The sequence below is a fragment of the Caloenas nicobarica genome, chromosome 2, assembly GCF_036013445.1.
Source record: "Caloenas nicobarica isolate bCalNic1 chromosome 2, bCalNic1.hap1, whole genome shotgun sequence".
Lineage (NCBI taxonomy): Eukaryota > Metazoa > Chordata > Aves > Columbiformes > Columbidae > Caloenas > Caloenas nicobarica.
The window spans coordinates 987,276-1,004,736 of record NC_088246.1 but is presented as its reverse complement, the minus strand read 5'-3'; the positions used below and the strand labels follow the sequence as shown (position 1 = coordinate 1,004,736).

At 52.1% G+C, this 17,461-nt stretch overlaps 1 protein-coding gene across 13 annotated transcripts in view; it reads right to left on the bottom strand.

Moving 5' to 3' along the window:
* Window positions 1-17,461, bottom strand: part of MAP4 (microtubule associated protein 4) — a 154,126-nt gene that overhangs the window by 27,655 nt on the left and 109,010 nt on the right. The gene's annotated exons all lie outside the window — the stretch shown is intronic.

Sequence of the window (17,461 nt, the reverse complement as noted above, 5' to 3'; positions counted from 1 at the left end):
GAGATGCTCCACTCCCTGCAGCATCTTCGTGGCTGCGCTGGACTCTCTCCAGCAGTTCCCTGTCCTGCTGGACCTGAGGGGCCCAGAACTGGACATGATATTCCAGATGTGGTCTCACCAGGGCAGCTGAATTAACTATACATAGTTTTCATAACCATAGGAGAAAAAAACACCCCACTCTCCTTCAAAACATGTATCTCTCTGTCATCATCCTGTGACTTGTGGTCTGGAGACGACCTGCTTGTCCAGCAGCTTTTTAGCCCATGTCATCGTTTCAGATGAGAACAGCGGAGCGACGGAGCTTGGGAAGGATGGCTGGAGGTCATCCAGCCCAGCCCCACTCCAATGATTCCAGCCCAGCCCCACTCCAATGATTCCGGATTGCCCGGGGTTTCTTCAGTCCTATTCTGAGCATCTCCAAGGATGGAGGTTCCACATCTTGGGGCCTGTCCTCCAATATCTGATTAGCCTCATGGTAAAAAAAAAAAAATATATATATATATATATATATATATATATAAAATAAGGTATCACAAATTGCTGGCACAAGAGGTTTTGCAGCTTCACTGTAAATTGCCCACAAGCCACCCAGCGTCACCTGCGTTCGTCGGCTGCTGCTTTCCTGTGCTGACCCATATTCTTATACTGGAAGAACCGAACCGTCTTCTCTTGGTCACGACTTCAGGTCACTGGGGCTTCGCACAGCAACCACAACCAGCGCCCTCTCCAAGTCCTCTCTCCGCCAGGCTGAAGAGATTTAGTTATTTGCCCATTCCCCATATGAACTTCTCTAGCGCGATGCCTTTATTCATCACACTTCTCACCATCTCACAACCTCGTTGAGGCAAAGGCCGACACGTGTTCAGAATGCAAGAGCATCGTGGATTTATAAATTGGTATCATTTTTTTCTAGTTTGTTCTCTTCCCTTCTGAACTCCCAGAGTGCCAAAAAGCTTTACTGTTCGTGTTTCCTTCCCTGAAGAAGGAAAGTTAGGAAAAAGTACTTACAGAAACATATCCGTGAGTATCTTTTTAAAGTTAATCCATGTTACTGTGTTGTTTTATAAAGCGTGGAACTCGGATTAAAGGCTGGCGTGCGCGTATTTCTCAAACAGCACGTGGCAACTTAGTCAAGAAGAATCATTCCCCAAAATTCATTCTCCACGTCAAAGGAACAGGTGAAGGCCCCAGTATGACAGATCTTGGGCTTCTCTTAAAAGGCCAAAAGCAAATGCTATTTTATTTTCTACTACTGCGGTGAGCAAAAGCTCCAGTGAAGATAAAGGGTAACAGTAATTACACACTGTGCAGCTGGAAGATTTTTAAAGAGTGTTATGTCCTGGTTGTTGTGCATGTTTGTTTTGTTGTTAAGGGGTTTTGTTGGTTGGTTGGGGGGTTTTTTGTTTTGGTTTTGGGTTTTTTTTGTTTGGTTTGGGGTATTTTTGTCTGTGCCTTCTGTTGTTATTGTTCCACTTGTTTGCTGTTTTATTCAGTGTTTTTCCTGTTTCTCCCCTTATTGCCTAGTTCAATGCGCACTTCCACGGGTACTGAGAATACCTCACATCAACCCCCTCGTGTCCCGCCCAGCCCAGGGGGCTGGAATTCCGCACCCACCCCTCGGCACGGTCCAGCCCGCGCATTTGGTTCATTTATCGGCTTTAAAATGGACGGGACTTGCAGCTGCGTCCAAACGCGGAGCCACGTGCTCGTCGTCCACATCCCCAGCAAGGGATATTCCGCGGTTTAAGCTGAATTAAACCATCATTCGGTGAAACGGCCCCGTAATTCTCATCGGGATTAGAGTCATCAGCTGCAAATCCATTAAGAGAAATAGATTAAGCAATAAGGCAAGGACCATCTTTACTCTCCCTCTTCAACGGAAACAACCTCAGAAACAAAACCAAACCATGGTTAAATATTGTGTTTGCCAGAAATGCTGCAGGGAGGCACCAGCTCTTTCCCGGTCATCCCTCCCCATCCAGAAAGAGCTGCCTCATCGCAACCACTACCAAATAAAGCCTTTTCCTGTCAGGCTCTGGAGACAAAAGTACCTACAATTACAACAAATCCCAGTTTAAGCAGCAATACAACCCGTATCTGCTTTCTCCTCTCCAGAAAAAGCCAAATAAAATGTCTCCTGCCCGACCCAAATTCAGAAGAGCGAAGCGTTTTATGTGGCGCCGAATGCGCCTCAATCGACGTGCACATTTTTAATTGCTACCGAGGGCCAGAGCAGGTGGCCTCTTTGCCTGCACCTCGTACACCCAGGGTCACTTGTCAGGACTGTTTGTCACCCGGGAAGGGAAATCCCTGATCAGAACTTGCTCTTCCAGAACAACCTAAGCCACGTTGACCTAACGCGGCAAGAACTGCAATCGGACAGCCAGTTAGAGTAATTAACACACTCTAATACTGTGCTAAAAAAATTACGCTGGATATAAAAAGAGCTAAAAAAAATCATTAGCTTTTCCCTTTTCATTGCTAAAAGTGGAAGTACATTCATAAAACCAAGAGCGCTCGGGCCGGGGACACCCGAAGGTGTCAAACTGCAATCCCAGCCCGTTCCACGTGCAAACCAATCCCGAGCACGGTGCCGAAGCACAAAGACCGGGTATTACCAACGAGCCAACTGGTCCCACGGCAACTCCTCGCGCGTCACCTGCTACCAACGAGGCGCAGAGAAGCCCAGCGGGTCTTTCTAACCCCTCCATCGGCCGATACATCCTGCCCTTGCGCTTGAAGCAGGACTTTTTCTATGTTTTTCTCCTCTCCATCGTACCTTGAAGGTTCCCGTTCCGTAGCGCTGCCGCTCGTCACCTCCCGCAGGAATCCCCAGGGACCGTCCACCGCCCGTCCTGCCAACCAACCGCTGACCAGCTCCGGGTCCTTCTCATCTCCCCAGGCACAGGAAAGCTCATGGATCCCCGGCAAACCCTGTTTTCAGGGTATTCTCCTCAAACAGCCGGTAGTTTTTGCAATTTTTGAGCAAGCACAGCGGGCGTTACAGGACAGGGAACCCACCTCATTTACGTAACAACTGCAGTATCTCCAGCATCAATTTTAAACTCGGTCCCCGAGAGATGCCGATGTTTATTTTCCAGTTAAGGCTGAACGTGCCCGCACGGGGAATCCTCGCGGCCCGCGCAGCCCGTATGAGCACTGCTTCTCATTTCCTGCCCCCTCCCGCAGCCCCGTCCTTCCTTGCGTTCCCTCCTCATTAAAACCGCGGTTTCACCTGCCGAGGAGCTGCCATCCAAACCACCAGCGTTCCCGCAACAAGGATCATCAGTCCGTCACAAGGTAGCGGGGCTGGTATTTCCTAATCCCGTCATTAACTTCAATCTGCGCACCCCGGAGGCGATAAACTATCAGCGCCTCGCTCACGCCGGAAGGGTCGCGTTCCGTATTCATCTAAACCACAGGGTGCTCTGCTGAAAAAAACCACCCCGCGGGAGATGCAGAAGTTACGTTGAATTGCACACCCCTTGCTTACGGGTTTGTAAGGAAATAAGAGTCAGAAAACCACGGCGATTTTTCCGATGCTGCCGAGTGTCAGAGAGGGGGTGGTCCCAGCCAAGCGGGGCCCAGCAGGACCCGAATTCCTGGTGTTTCAGAGCAGAAAATACTTAAAAGTTGGGGGAAATGCGAAGAAAACGAGGCGAGGCAGAAGGGGAAGGCAGCGGCGAGCGACAGCACTTATCCAAGTGACGCCGCTGGAGGCGACATGTTAAATACATGCAATAAATTGAACAACAGCTTCTGCCCAACGTGAACATGAATTAAATCTACTGTTCGGCGCAGGAAACAACGCAACCGCTTGTTTTGGTGAGAATCGGCAGCGATTGCTGAGGAACAAGGGACCAGAACAAGTCCTGCAGCTCATCAGGATGGATCCGTGGTCGGGATGTCCCTCCTCAAAACGCCCGTGGCGGGCCCGGCGGGGTGGGAACGGGTCTGCCTTCGGGACCGTTCGTACTGGGAAACTAAATGTGCCACCAAACTAACACCCGCCTGTCTGCAAGAAACGAATATTTTACATACAATTCTAGGTCGCTTTAAAAAAACAAGACCAAAAACAAGATCAGGAGCAGCAGATGTTCAGCTAAATAAACCCCAACCCTGGCTGCACAGGACCAAGGAATTCTGCTTTTGGTTGAAGTTCTGAGAGACGCCATTCAAAGGATTTGGGTCAGGTTGGCCAATTCTTTCAAGAATTTTGAGGATGAAAAACGGTGCAAGTGATAAAGGTTGGTACCCCAAACGCAGGTGCTAAGTGCAGAATGAACAGAAATAATAATAGAACATTAGAATACAATAACAGAAAAATAGTGGAATTAAAAAAGAGAAGGAAAAAACTATTTCTATCAGAAAAAAATAGAGATGTTGGCCATTCTGGCCTGGAAGGCGACCTGCGCGGCGGGTGCCGAGGCTGAACGGGGAGCTGAGCCGGAGACGAACGGGTAATTCACCCGTCAATAAAACGCAGAGGACAGATTTAGAATCGGTTCCATCCCCACAGCTGAGACTGCTTGCTTGGTTACTTTTATTATCACCGCCTCTCTGCTTCTTAACAGAGGAGAGGAAGCAAAACTCGTCACAGAAAGTCTGAAAGCATTTCAGAGACATCAGAGGAATTTTGCTCTGGTTTTTTGTGCAGTCCAAGATTTCTTTCTAAGCTACACATACAAAGAGCAAAGAAAACATTTAATTGCATCTGCTGCTAGGAGGAGAATAAACCTGGAGTTCATTTCTTTCCAATGCATTGTATGCAACAGAACAAACCAAACCGAACCCAAGCAGCTGCTCATTTCGGAAAATAAATTTTAAAAGGCATTAACAGATCTATCGTATTTTTGCCCAGCAAAGCCCATGAGCTCTCAGCCAACTCAGTTATTACCATATCAGTTCCCATGGCTATAAGGATAATAAATTAGCTTTTAAAATAGTGAGAGCACAGAATGTTAAAGCTAGATGCTTTAAAAAAGCTTGGCAATGCAGAAGAGCCATCTGCAAACAGCAACCCGAGCAGAAGAGCCTGCGCGCCCGGCTCGCCCGGTGTCCTTTCCATCGCTGGTGCTCGGCCCCCGGGGAAAACACGGCAATCCACTGGCGTTTTCCAGCTTGTTCTGATTTCGAGATCCCACATATCTGTGTTTTGAAACAGTCGCCTCTTCAGCTCGGCAGAATTTACCAGCCTGCCCAACCCTGGTTTGCTCGTTATCCAAAATTTGAACCTCCTGGCTAATTGGCCCTGTTGCAAATAAACTTCAGTCGCGGCGTGCATGTCGAGCCCTCCCACCCCAAAATTCTACGATGTGAAAGGTGTGCACAAACACAGCATTCTTCTGTTCCACCTTGGTTGCCAGCATCACTTTTACTCATACCGTGTGTAAGCTGAGGTTCTCGGGGACACGGTTTAGCGGCGGCCGTGGCAGGGTTGGGTTGACGGTTGGACTCAATGACCTTGAAGGTCTTTTCCAACCAAAAGGATTCTGCGACTCTCTGAGGTCTGATGACTGCTGGGTGTTTAAGCACAAAACGGAGCCCAGGGAAGGATGCAGCTGCACAAACCCTCCTCGTGCCCAAGCAAACGCATCCCCGGTGTCCCCTCGACCGCGGCTCACGGCTCACGGCACCGCTCTGGTGACCATCGCCAGGAGGGCTGGTGGCTCCTGCCTGCGCAAAAGGACTCGACACCTCTGCCCAGGCCCCAAAGGAGCCGTGTCCGCAACCCCTGAGGGCCACCAAACCTGACGCGGCTTCAGCTCACGGCTGCCCGAGTTATTTAAAATCTGTGCCCCAAGCAGACCGTAAGGGACAAGGAACGCTGAGCTCACGGGAAGGGAAGAAGATGAAATACGCTGATTTGTATTGCCCAAACCGCTTTCTGCAGATCTCTGACCATGAGTCTTGAACATTGAACAAGCTTAGAGAAATTATTAGAGAAATTATTAATCTTAGAGAAATCATTATCTGCTCCAGGTGAACCTGCTTCAGCAGGTGGGCTGGACTAGATCATCTCCAGAGATCCCTTCAGCCCCAACCAGTCTGTGATTCTGTGATTCTGTGAGAACTGAAACTGTGATTAGACGGGGGACGCGGATCAGTGGAAGGGGATTACTGAGAGCCGGGGGAGGGAGGGCGAGCCCGCCTGACCATCGGGTGTCACTAACACACCGCGGGCCCGAGGACGTCCCCATCCGCGGTTATCCCAGGGACAGGGACACATCCGCGGCTATCCCAGCCCTGCGGGGACAGGGACGGATCTGCGGTTATCCCAGGGGCAGATCTGCGGTTATCCCAGGGACAGATCTGCGGTTATTCCAGGGGACAGATCTGCGGTTATCCCAGGGGACAGATCTGCAGTTATCCCAGGGGACAGATCTGCGGTTATCCCAGGGGACAGATCTGCGGTTATCCCAGGGACAGATCTGCGGTTATCCCAGGGACAGATCTGCGGTTATCCCAGGGGCAGATCTGCGGTTATCCCAGGGGACAGATCCGCAGTTATGCAGGGGACACATCTGCAGTTACCCCAGCCCTGCGGGGAGAGGGACAGATCCATGGTTATCTCGGGGACAGATCCGCGGTTATCTCGGGGACAGATCTGCAGTTATCCAGGGGACAGATCCATGGTTATCTCGGGGACAGATCCGCGGTTATCCAGGCGACAGATCTGTGCTTACCCCAGCCCTGCGGGGACAGGGACAGATCTGCGGTTATCCCAGGGACAGGGACAGATCCGCGGTTATCCTGGGGACAGATCCGTGGTTATCCCAAGCTTGCAGGAATGGGGACAAATCTGCAGTTATCCCACAGACAGGGACAGATCTGTGGTTATTCACAGGACGTCCTCAATCCACGGTTATCCCAGCCCTGCAGGGACAGGGACGGATCCGCAGTTATCCCGGGGATGGGGACAGGTTCAGGGACAGATCTGTGGTTATCCCAGGGACGGGGACAGATCTGTGGTTATCCCGGGGACAGATCCGCAGTTATCCTGGGGATGGGGACGGGGACAGGGACAGATCTGTGGTTATCCCGGGGACGGGGACAGACCCGTGGTTATCCCAGGGGCAGGTACAGACCCGCGGTTATCGTGGGACAGGAACAGACCCGCGGTTATCCTGGGGACAGACCCGCGGTTATCCCGGGATAGGGACAGACCCGCGGTTATCCCGGGACAGGGACAGACCCGCGGTTATCGTGGAACAGGGACAGACCCGCGGTTATCCTGGGGACAGACCTGCAGTTATCCCAGGGACAGGGACAGACCCGCGGTTATCCCAGGGACAGACCCACGGTTATCCCGGGACAGGGACAGACCTGCGGTTATCCCGGGGACAGACCCGCGGTTATCCCGGGGACAGACCCGCGGTTATCCCAGGGACAGACCCACGGTTATCCCGGGACAGGGACAGACCTGCGGTTATCCCGGGGACAGACCCGCGGTTATCCCGGGGACAGACCCGCGGTTATCCCGGGACGGGGACAGACCCGCGGTTACCCCGGGACGGGGACAGAGCCGCGGTTACCCCGGGACGGGGACAGACCCGCGGTTACCCCGGGACGGGGACAGAGCCGCGGTTACCCCGGGACGGGGACAGACCCGCGGTTACCCCGGGACGGGGACAGACCCGCGGTTACCCCGGGACAGGGCCGGCCGTTCCCGGCTCTCCCTCCCGCGCAGACCTGGGCTCTCAGCCCGAGGCCCAGGAGCCGCCCTGAGCAGCGCATCCTCTCCCCACCCGCACGTCATGTCCCCTCTCCCGCCGGGCTCTCACAATGTCAACTCTTCCCTAAGTCCTCTGGATGTTTAGCACACCAGCTGGCTATAAAATAAGTCCTCGGATGCAAAGATTCTCATGCAAGTCTTTCATCGTTATTCCCTGACACGCTTTGTTGCCTCTTGCCATGCAAAGCTCTCGTTAATACGCGTGGCAGACAAAGCACACAGACCATCCTCGCACCCGAAAACTGGGAACACAAGCAGTTTATTGCTGGCTGAAGCTGCCCAGAGGCACAGAGATGTCGTTCCAGGCCGGAGAACAAAGATTAACGACTCTTCTCACAGATTTTAAATCCGGGAAGAGTGACCTCATCCATCACGGCACCACCGAAACAACAAAACGCCACAAAATGAAACAAGCCGCTATTGACGCTGGGCAATGGGAAAAGCTCTGCCGCAACTGGGGGTTTGGGAAAGAGCTGACAGAAAGAAATGGGGAAATTCCACTCTGAATTTCAGCCCTGAAACAGTTAGAAAGAGCTTAACTACATAAACTGTGCCACCCATTCACTGTCGCCGGCCCCCTCAGACAGAAACACCGAAAGGTGGGAAAAGCTCAGCAGAAAAGCACAATCCCCAGATCCTTCTGACACGGACTGAAAGGTTTTAACTTTGATAACGCCCTCGCTCTAACAACAGCGCCTGCAGATCAGAAGGTACCTATGCAGGCAAGAGGGAGTGGCAAGATACCGAACAGACCCACGGCCAGTACGGATAATATAGATGTTTAAATCTTTTAGTCAGGTTTAGGATCCCAGCAAGCAATTCACGGCTGGTGCTGCAACAGCCAGTGTGGCACCAGCCAGGCAATTACATTTTTTTACATTTTTCCTCCGTTTTCACCTATCCAAGCCCACGTCCTTTGTTCCGAGCGCCGGACCCCGAGCCCTGTGGGTATTTGCAGGAGTGCCGAGCCCCCCGCCCCCCGGGCTCCCTCGCCGCTCCCGTCCGCTCAGTGCCCAGGGATGGAGGCAAAAATTACCAACATACCACCACGTGGCAGATCCCCTTGCTTGGGAGCCGGAGAGCTCTGCGCGCCGCTGACCTCAATTGCTTTTCTTTCCGCCGGAGCAGTTTTGCCGGGTTCCGTCTCGGCGCACTTGCCGTTCGGAGCCTCAAACCCAGCGGCTCCATCGGTGCCGTTTCTCTTCCCCCCCTTCCCCACGGCCGCCTCCTCCCTCTCTTTGTCCTGGCTGCTGATTTCGGGGATTTGCTCCAGCTTGCTGTGATACAGGCTCGGGCTGCCCAGCTCCTTCTTGCCCGCGTTGCCGCCGTTCCGCTCCTCTCTCTTCTTGGCAGCCGGTTCCTCTGGCAGGAGGGGCCGATGCTCCGTCCCCGGGGGGCTCTGCTGGGCCCCAGGGCTGCACACAGATGTTTGTTCTTCTGCCACCGTCATCGACCTTTTCATGGGAACCGCGGGTTTTCGGGCCGTGGGGCTGGAGCTCTGGGTCAGGCTGCTGCTGGGGGACAGCAAACCCGTGGCCACGTCTTCCCGAAGCACCGGCTCGGGGTATTTATCGGCCAGGTTGAGGGCGAGGGGCACGGACAAGTGCGAGCACTCGGACATGGCACGTCTCATCGCCTTCCTTTGGTGGGCAGCCCTGTTCAGGAACCCGCCGTCGTCCGCACAGCCCAGCTTGTCTTCCAGCTCTTCCTCCATTTCAGCCGCGCTGGTAAAGTCGCTGCCTTTGGAGTCATCTTGTGCAAGCTCGACGGTGGTCGTTGGGGGTTCTGGCTTGGATGGGGAGGAGGAAAATCCACTCTGCACGTAGTTGTCATTAACCACTCCGGTGACAAAATAGCCGGGGGCTCCATCTTTTTTCAGGGTTGCTTCTTTAGACCCTGAATCGTTCGGCAGGATAGGTTGGAAACTGGGGTTCCAGACGCTGATTTCTTGCTCCTTCATGCATTTGCTGGGCTCGCTCTCCGACACGGCCAGGTGGGGCAGGTTGGGGGCTGCCTGGCATTTCGGCTCCGTCCCAGCCTTCCCGGCTGCTTTCTCCTGATCAGTGATGGCTTCATTCTTACCGGGTTTTTCAGCTCCTGCCTGTCCCACGTGAAAATCGGTCGTTTTAGGGTTTGCGAAGTTCCCTTCCGCAGCAGGAAACGCTTCCGAAATCAAGGACCAGCTCTCAAGGTGACCCGCAGCCGCCTGGTATTTCTTGCCTTGCGCCTCGATCTCTCTGTTGTCTTTCTGCGCTATTTTCAGCTCCTTGTCTAATTTCCCTTCGAAGAAGCACAGCTTGTCCTCATCCGTGAAGCCGGCATTCTTAGCGAGCCCGTCCTTGACGGGGCTGACGCTGAGGCCGATCTCGCTGAGCTTGCCCTCGGTCCTGTGCCACTCGAAGCCGGTGGGGCGCAGGTCCTTGGCGGCGTCCATGCAGCGGAAGGCTCCGGCGCAGCTCTCGGTGCTGGAGGGGCACGGCGGGCTGTACTCGCCGTACTCGCGCAGCGACGCCGGCTGCTGCTTGGGCACAGACATCCCGGCCGCGGCAGCCGCTCCGCTCGCAGCCGCTGACGACACCAAACCCCCGGGATTCGCTGCAAAAATCCCTCCTCCCGCCCCCCCCCGCGCACGCCTCCCCTGCCCAGCGTCAGCCGCTGCTTCAAAACCGGCAGCTTTCCTCCTTTTGTATAAAAAAAAATAGACATCCAGAGGAATGCGCTGCTGTACCAAACACCCATCTCTCATTAGATGCAAATCAGGGTTTAATCATCTCGGTGAAATGTTTCCGCGAGCCGCGCTTCTCGGGTTATTGCACAGCTCGGGAAACACCGCCATCCCTTTTCCTCTGTCAAACCCTGTTATGATCCATGCGCTTCTAAGTGTTAATTCCTGCTGATGAATAGCTTTTAAGAACACTCGGGAACTAAGGTCAGCAATTTTCCTCCCCTACAACAAAACCAAACCACGACCCCCAGCCCGGCAGCGCAGTGACCTCTTTCAGCACAAGGGCTTTGTTTTCGGGGAATTTCAATATGTGCTTTTGGAGGCAACAGCAATCGCAAGTGTTGCTGTAATGAGGATTTCACCGTTCACAAACCGTATCGCTCGCACGAGCGAGCGGACGGAGCTCAAAGGGATGAAATGGGGCAGGTTAGGGAGGTTCTCTAGGCTTAAATACTGTAAACTTGATTTTTAATTTTTTTTTTAATGTGGACATATCTCACCGTATTTTAGAGCTGCATTTTTTCCTATTGAGCTTAATTTACATCTAGCATTTCACGTTCTGCGTTATCTATTTAAAACCAGTCTCAACACATATTAAGTGCTCTGCTCGGCCATCCTGTGAAAACTCTGTTTCCAGCATCCTCGACAAGGCTTTTCTAAGCACGATCCTTGATTTGCACATCGTTTCCCTGGCTGAACTGGGACCCACCGGTATCTGGATTGCTACGAAGGCACAAACTGCAGAGCTTTTTTTTAAAGTGCCCTCTATAGATTAATCCTGGACTAAAGCACATTTTCCTCTTCGAGCCAGAGTTGCAGTAACACTGCCCAGACACCAACATGCTCCAGTGCAGGGAAACATTTTGTCCTTACAGCTGATGCAGTGAGAGGACTCCCCGCTATAGTTTAACTGAGAATAAATGTATTTTTACACCCGGAGACTGCAGGCTACACTACACCCCCTGAATTGAACCTGCTGCTGAGAAACGCTACAATCCACACATTTATCTGCTCATATTTAAGCTCTGGATTTAAGACACTGCTATATTTAAAAACAATGACTCAGGAACTGTAAGTTATCTGAATCTTTCACGACAGCCTCTAATTAACCAGAATAGTTCCACCCACAAGCTTCACTTCTCAAAAGGCCTCGGCAATTTTTCTGTACTTTAAAATACTCCTGGGTGTCTCGCTGGTGGAAACGGGGCCTCAGCTCCGGGCTCACGTCCTCATAGCGGCCGCAGGACTGATGTTGGCCAACGTCTGCTCACGCTAGAAGTGATTCATCTGCTCCCCAAAACGACGGCAGACCCTGAAATCATCCGGTGCCACGCAACTGCCGGCATTCCTCCATCACACAGTCAATTCCAAACCAACATTTTCCGTAGCAAATCTCAATCCATCAGCGAGCACTTAATGCACTTCGGGAGCAAGGGTGAGTTTATAGAGCTACCTGCAACCACCCTGGGGCCTTTTATTGGATTTCTTCTTTTTTTTTAAAAGCAAACAGCTACTATTACAGCAGAGGAGGAACCCTCATTGATTGCTGGTACTTCAGAGAAGAGATTTGTACCACCGGCAGGAACGCCTGACCCACAGCGTCAATACACGGCCACTAACAACCGGCACTGCGACCTGATTTAATCATTTCCTTAATGTAGGAAATGAACTATATTCAATACCTGGGAGACTCAGAAGCAGGAGAATGTTTAGCTATGAAAAAAAAAATCTCTAAAGTAATTTAATATTTAATCTCTCGGGACGTTAATGGAGGTAACGCAGAGTTCACACGATGATTTCAAGAGCTTCCTGCTGCCCATGGCGCGTCGTTTCCAGCCAGCAGCCTCGGTTCCAGTGCCCAGCCTCCGCCTCCTACCAGATGTACCTTTTTCTTTAAATTTATCAATATTCAGCCTCCGAGGCCGCTCGCGAGGCCGGACCCGCTGCCCTCGCAGCCCCGCTCTGCTCCCGCCGACTCCTCTGGGCTCTTATTAACCTGCCGTTTCCTGGAGAACCGTGAGAGAAATGAGTGGACGAAGCTGAGCGGGGAGGGGTGGGAGGATGCTCAGAAAACAAGATTTGGACAGATTTTGACAAACAAAGGAGGCCGGGCCTGTGCTAAAGCGGAGTTGGGTCAGAGGATGAGTTGACCCCCCGCCCTTTACCCTCCGGTCAGCCCGAGGGAGACTCCCCGCTCCCCAGGTACCACATCTGGCGTCTCCCGATCCCTTTGGCTCTCCGCCGTCCCTCTGACAACGCGGCACAGCGGAGCCGTGCAACGGTTGAAGGCTTCGAAGGTCAGGTCTGGTCCAGCTCCTGGACGTGGGGATTCGCAGAGCGACAGGAGCCCGCTCCGCAGGGAGGAAGGTTCTGTTCTCCCCGTTCGCACCTCTCGCCATCACCAGCTCCTGCCTTCAGTACCGGTGCAGCTGACACAAACAAACCCCTCCAGGACGCCGAGCGCACCCAGCACGTATTTCAGCCCCAACGTCAACCACATCTATAGCCATTTATCCAAGCTGCTCAGGGATATTTTAGTGTTCGTATCGTGTCTCCGGACAGGAGCGCTTTCCGAGGGCGGACGCCCCCATGCGCACAGACCCCCCGCCCGTCCCGGGCTCTCCGGGTGCAGCATCGCGGTGTCACCGTCACCGCGCCGGGCCCAACCACCAGCTCCCGCATCGCCGCATGAATCGGCCCAGTGCTGCTATTTTTATTTCTCTCCCAAAGCTATTATTTATCCCTGCTAATGCCTTTGCTTTTTTGGTTTTTCTCAATCTAACACAAGTGTTTCTGTGCAGTCCTTTGCACCGGTTTCTACGGCAACGTCACTCCGCAGGACGAGGAGCTGCTCCTTGCCGGCGCCTCCCACTAACGCCATCTCTAACCAAGTGTCATCACCGGTAAGAGTCAGCGATCGGGCTGACCGCAACCATCAAGGGCACGCTCAGTCTGTAGAAGTCAAGGGGTATAAAGCTGCGATTTAAGCACTCGTTCGTCCGTTTGTTCATCACGCAGACGAGCTGTGCTGCTCGGACCCCCGCTCCGTGTAAAACGGGTGGAATCGCACGCAGCCCAACGCGAGCCGCTGGACTCGCGTTTCATCTCTGCTCGCGGTGCGCAGAGCCAGGCTAGAGGATGAGAAGGTGCACTGGAACATCCCGTTTTCTGGCCTCGGTAGCTGAGCGGGACAAGGCGCGGAGCCGTGCGACGCTCAGCCACAGCCTCGCGTTTGTAGGACAGATCAAATCCCACTTACTTTAGACTTTACATAAAATACATTAAATATCTTAGTGATCAGCCAAAAGCAGTATTAAAAAGCACTCAAAATATTACCAGTATCTGGTTATTGCAGGGTATTTGACAGTGGAAACTGAAGAGGCAAAGTCAACTGAAGGATACACAAGCAATGAAGTAGCAACATCAGCAAGGGAGGCTGAGGCTTGAAATTCAGATATCCCTGAAAGTTAAATAACACCACTAAGGAAATGGCTTTAATGTTCCTAATCTGATAGAATTTATGAACACATTTGTTTCCTTCCCAGCTCTTACTGAAAACCAGAGTGTCAAGGATGAGCAGGAATATAAAATAAAGAACATAAAACCTGGGAAGTTCCAGCCAAAGACTACGGGGTGCCAGCTTAGAACGAGCTGCTGCATGAGACCATCAGCTGGAGAAAAACCAGGATGGGCGTAACACGCCGGCCAAAGCCAACCAGAAAAAAGAGATGGGCACACAGAGTCAGTTTAGAGAAATGTTTAAAAGAACATGTTCGGAGCTACGCAGCGATTCAGCAGCAAACGGGCTTTTAACCACCCCATACCTGCGAGCTACGCGTCTGCAAAGATGTGCCCAAACTCGGCTCTCCTTTTAATTACGGATGGAACTGACGTCTCAAACAAAGCTTCCCCTTCAAGCAGCATCAAACACAAACACAAGCGGAAAAGTTTAGGGGAAAAGCAGATAATGGCCAAGTTCTCTTGCTGCTGCCTAAACACGTTTAGTTCTGGCACGAGAACTGGCTGGTGCCACTGTTGGTTTTCCTTGCTTCCACACACCTGCCTGGGCTAAATAACAGGTCCTAATTAACGAACAGGCTGCGATGTGATGTGATTGAGGCACCGGTGTTGTGATGAGGCGCTTGTCCAGGCCCGTGTTCGCGGTGACAGTTTCATCGGGGACGGGCGCAGGTCATTCCACAGTCCCTGATGAGCTCAGCTTAGACAAACCCAACCCAGCCTGGGGTCCCACGGGAGAACTCGGGACTTCAGATGAACGAAAGGTTACTCTGGAAACCCTAAACTGACTGAACATTCTAACGACACCAGCATAATGGAAACCAGTCAGGAAAAGAAAATATTTAGAGAAAGGGCTTCACTGCGGCTGTAACAGAAAAGCAAATACTGTAATTAAGCAGGGATGGCATTTCGTGCTTTTAAACGTACCTTATTTACACAGGAGGGACTTAGAGCTGTCATACTGAGAACTACGTGCGGTGATACAGGCGGCGACAGTGCCAACGGGCTGCAGAGCCAGCTCGTCACCGGCCGGGCCGAGGGACACGGGACAGGCGGACACGGGACAGGCGGACGTGGGAGCCGAGCGCCAGGCGACGGCTTTCCACGTTTGGGGGAGTAATTGTGAAGCATCACGGTGCAGAGCCCAGCGGGCTATGGAACGAGCGCTTTGCTCTGCCAGCACCGCAGGGTCAAACGCGGGAGCATCACTGAGACACCGAGACGGCCCCTGACTGAACAGCTGAACACAAATCAAACCCATCACAAGCTACAGAACCCCGAATGCCAAAAGAAATTAATTTTAAAAATAGACCATCCTTTAAGGACAGAGTGGAAAAACGACTGTTTTGAAAGTCTCAGTGTTGAAATGCAGCTTGAAGAGCAAAGGGAAGAGGATGCTGCAGTAAGTCTGAACCACGCGGTGGAAACCCCCATCACCTCCTCCGACAGCCTGTCCTCAGCACCACATCCCCGGCCAGCCTGGGAGGACAGATTTTAGGACTCTGCTTTGACACATAACTCCCAATTTTAGCTTTAATTCCACCCAAGTAGCATCATAAAGGCTCAGTCACTTTTGAAAGGCTGATAATGTCTGACATGTTTTGGTTACCAGCTCAGCTGCCTCCTGACATTAAAAGGTATAAAACAATTTTCCAGAAGAATCTGGGGCAGTTCTTACAATGGCAACAACAAAAATGAGAAGTTGAAATAAACCCAAGAGATAGATAAGGGATTAAACTCAAATCGCACGAACAGTTCAACATCCAATGTTTCTTAACTTTAAGCTGCAAAGTCAAAATTAGAAAAAAAAAAAAAATCCAGGAGTTTGCAGGCCTAGTTTATAAAAGATACATGTGACTTCCATCAGTGAGCAAAATGTGCAGCATCACTGTTGCCATGGCTCCCCAGGGAGCTGCAGCACAACGCTCAGACCTATTTTAGCAGCACGTACAGGAGCTGATGCTTTTAGGAAAACCGTTCTGTTTAGCCTGGCTAAAGAGATTTTAGTTACTAAACTTCAGCAGAAAAGCTTTTTGGCCAGTAGCTCACCCTGCCCACCACGAAGAAAAATACCTGATATGGGTGGACAGGAGGTGTCGCAGAGTCGAAGGTTCCCGGTCCTGCCTGACACGCACAGATGACGTGTTGGCCAAATTCTGGTGATCGGTAAAAACAGAAGAGCCTGGAGCCGCGAGTTGTTATCTAAGCAGGAGGGTGAACTGGCATGTACAGGTCTGTGCAGCCCCGTCGTTTCAGCGGAAATTGAAATCTCTGGACTAGATGACCTTTAAAGGTCCTTCCAACTCAAACCGTTCTACGATTCTATGAAAATCTGGACTATAACAAGTCTGGATCCCTTTGGCTCCATCTCTGCCCAGTGAACACTCCTGTTCACGGCTCGACACCAACGCCCTCCCCGCACCATTTGTGGTTTTAACTCGTGTTGGGCTGACACACGGACGCCCCGTTTGATGCCCGGCTCCAGCCCCACCCCGGCTGGGCCAGCTCGGGGCTGTGCCGCCGCTTCGCAACTCCCTGAAGCTGGTTCCGAGCTGAGCAGCGGACGGACAGACAGACGAGCGTCGGTACCGCGTGGGGATGGCAAGGCCAACCCGCTGTCCCCTGCGGCTTTGGCTCTGTCACCAGCCCCGACGTCGCGCGGTCACCGCGGGCTGCACCTGCCCCAGGAACGTGTCAACCAGACGAGCTCCGTCATTCAGAGCCTCTCTTAAAAAATAAACCCAACCGTGAGTCTGTGAAGCATTGAAAGGATGGAAGCAACAGAATATTATCGAAGTCCTGCGCAAACTTAAGTCAGGACAACTTACAGACGCAAAGTGTCTGCCGACGTACTCCCAGGCTGCTGTGCTACCCTGAACCAGGAACCCTGCAGCTCCATAAACGCTTTACCTGTGCCACACACTCAGGAGGGCTTTTCCTTCTTGCTTGGATCTGCCACTAAAATTCTGCTCCCTTGAACACAACAGTTAGTGAAGGAAAATCCAGACGTCTAGCAGACAATGCAAAGGCTTTAAGGGTTGTTTTGAAAGATGCTGCCTTCAGCTTTCCCTTGATTTTGTAGCATCATGCACCAAAGAACATCACTTCTGCAGGCACAAGTTCATGCAGAGAACACCACTTCCACCAAAATAGAACCACTTTGGGTTATGCAACACTCATTAAAATTACAAAACCTCTCAGCAAACCTGACCAGCGTGTTAAGGCGCACTCGAGCTCTCCGTTTGTTAAGTTAGTGGCTGATCATGCAAACTGGCAGCCAAACAAACAAACTTTGGTGCCTGATGACAAGGCAAAAACCCAGAGCAGCCAAGGGATCAGCCCCCTGCCCGTCTCAGCAGCCTGGAACCCACACAGGAGGGTTTGGAATGAGAACTACCAGGATGGCTTTTTATTCCGTCTCTAGCCGTACTATATTCTCCATTTCAAAATTCCCACGAACTTCATTAAACCCCATGAAACGA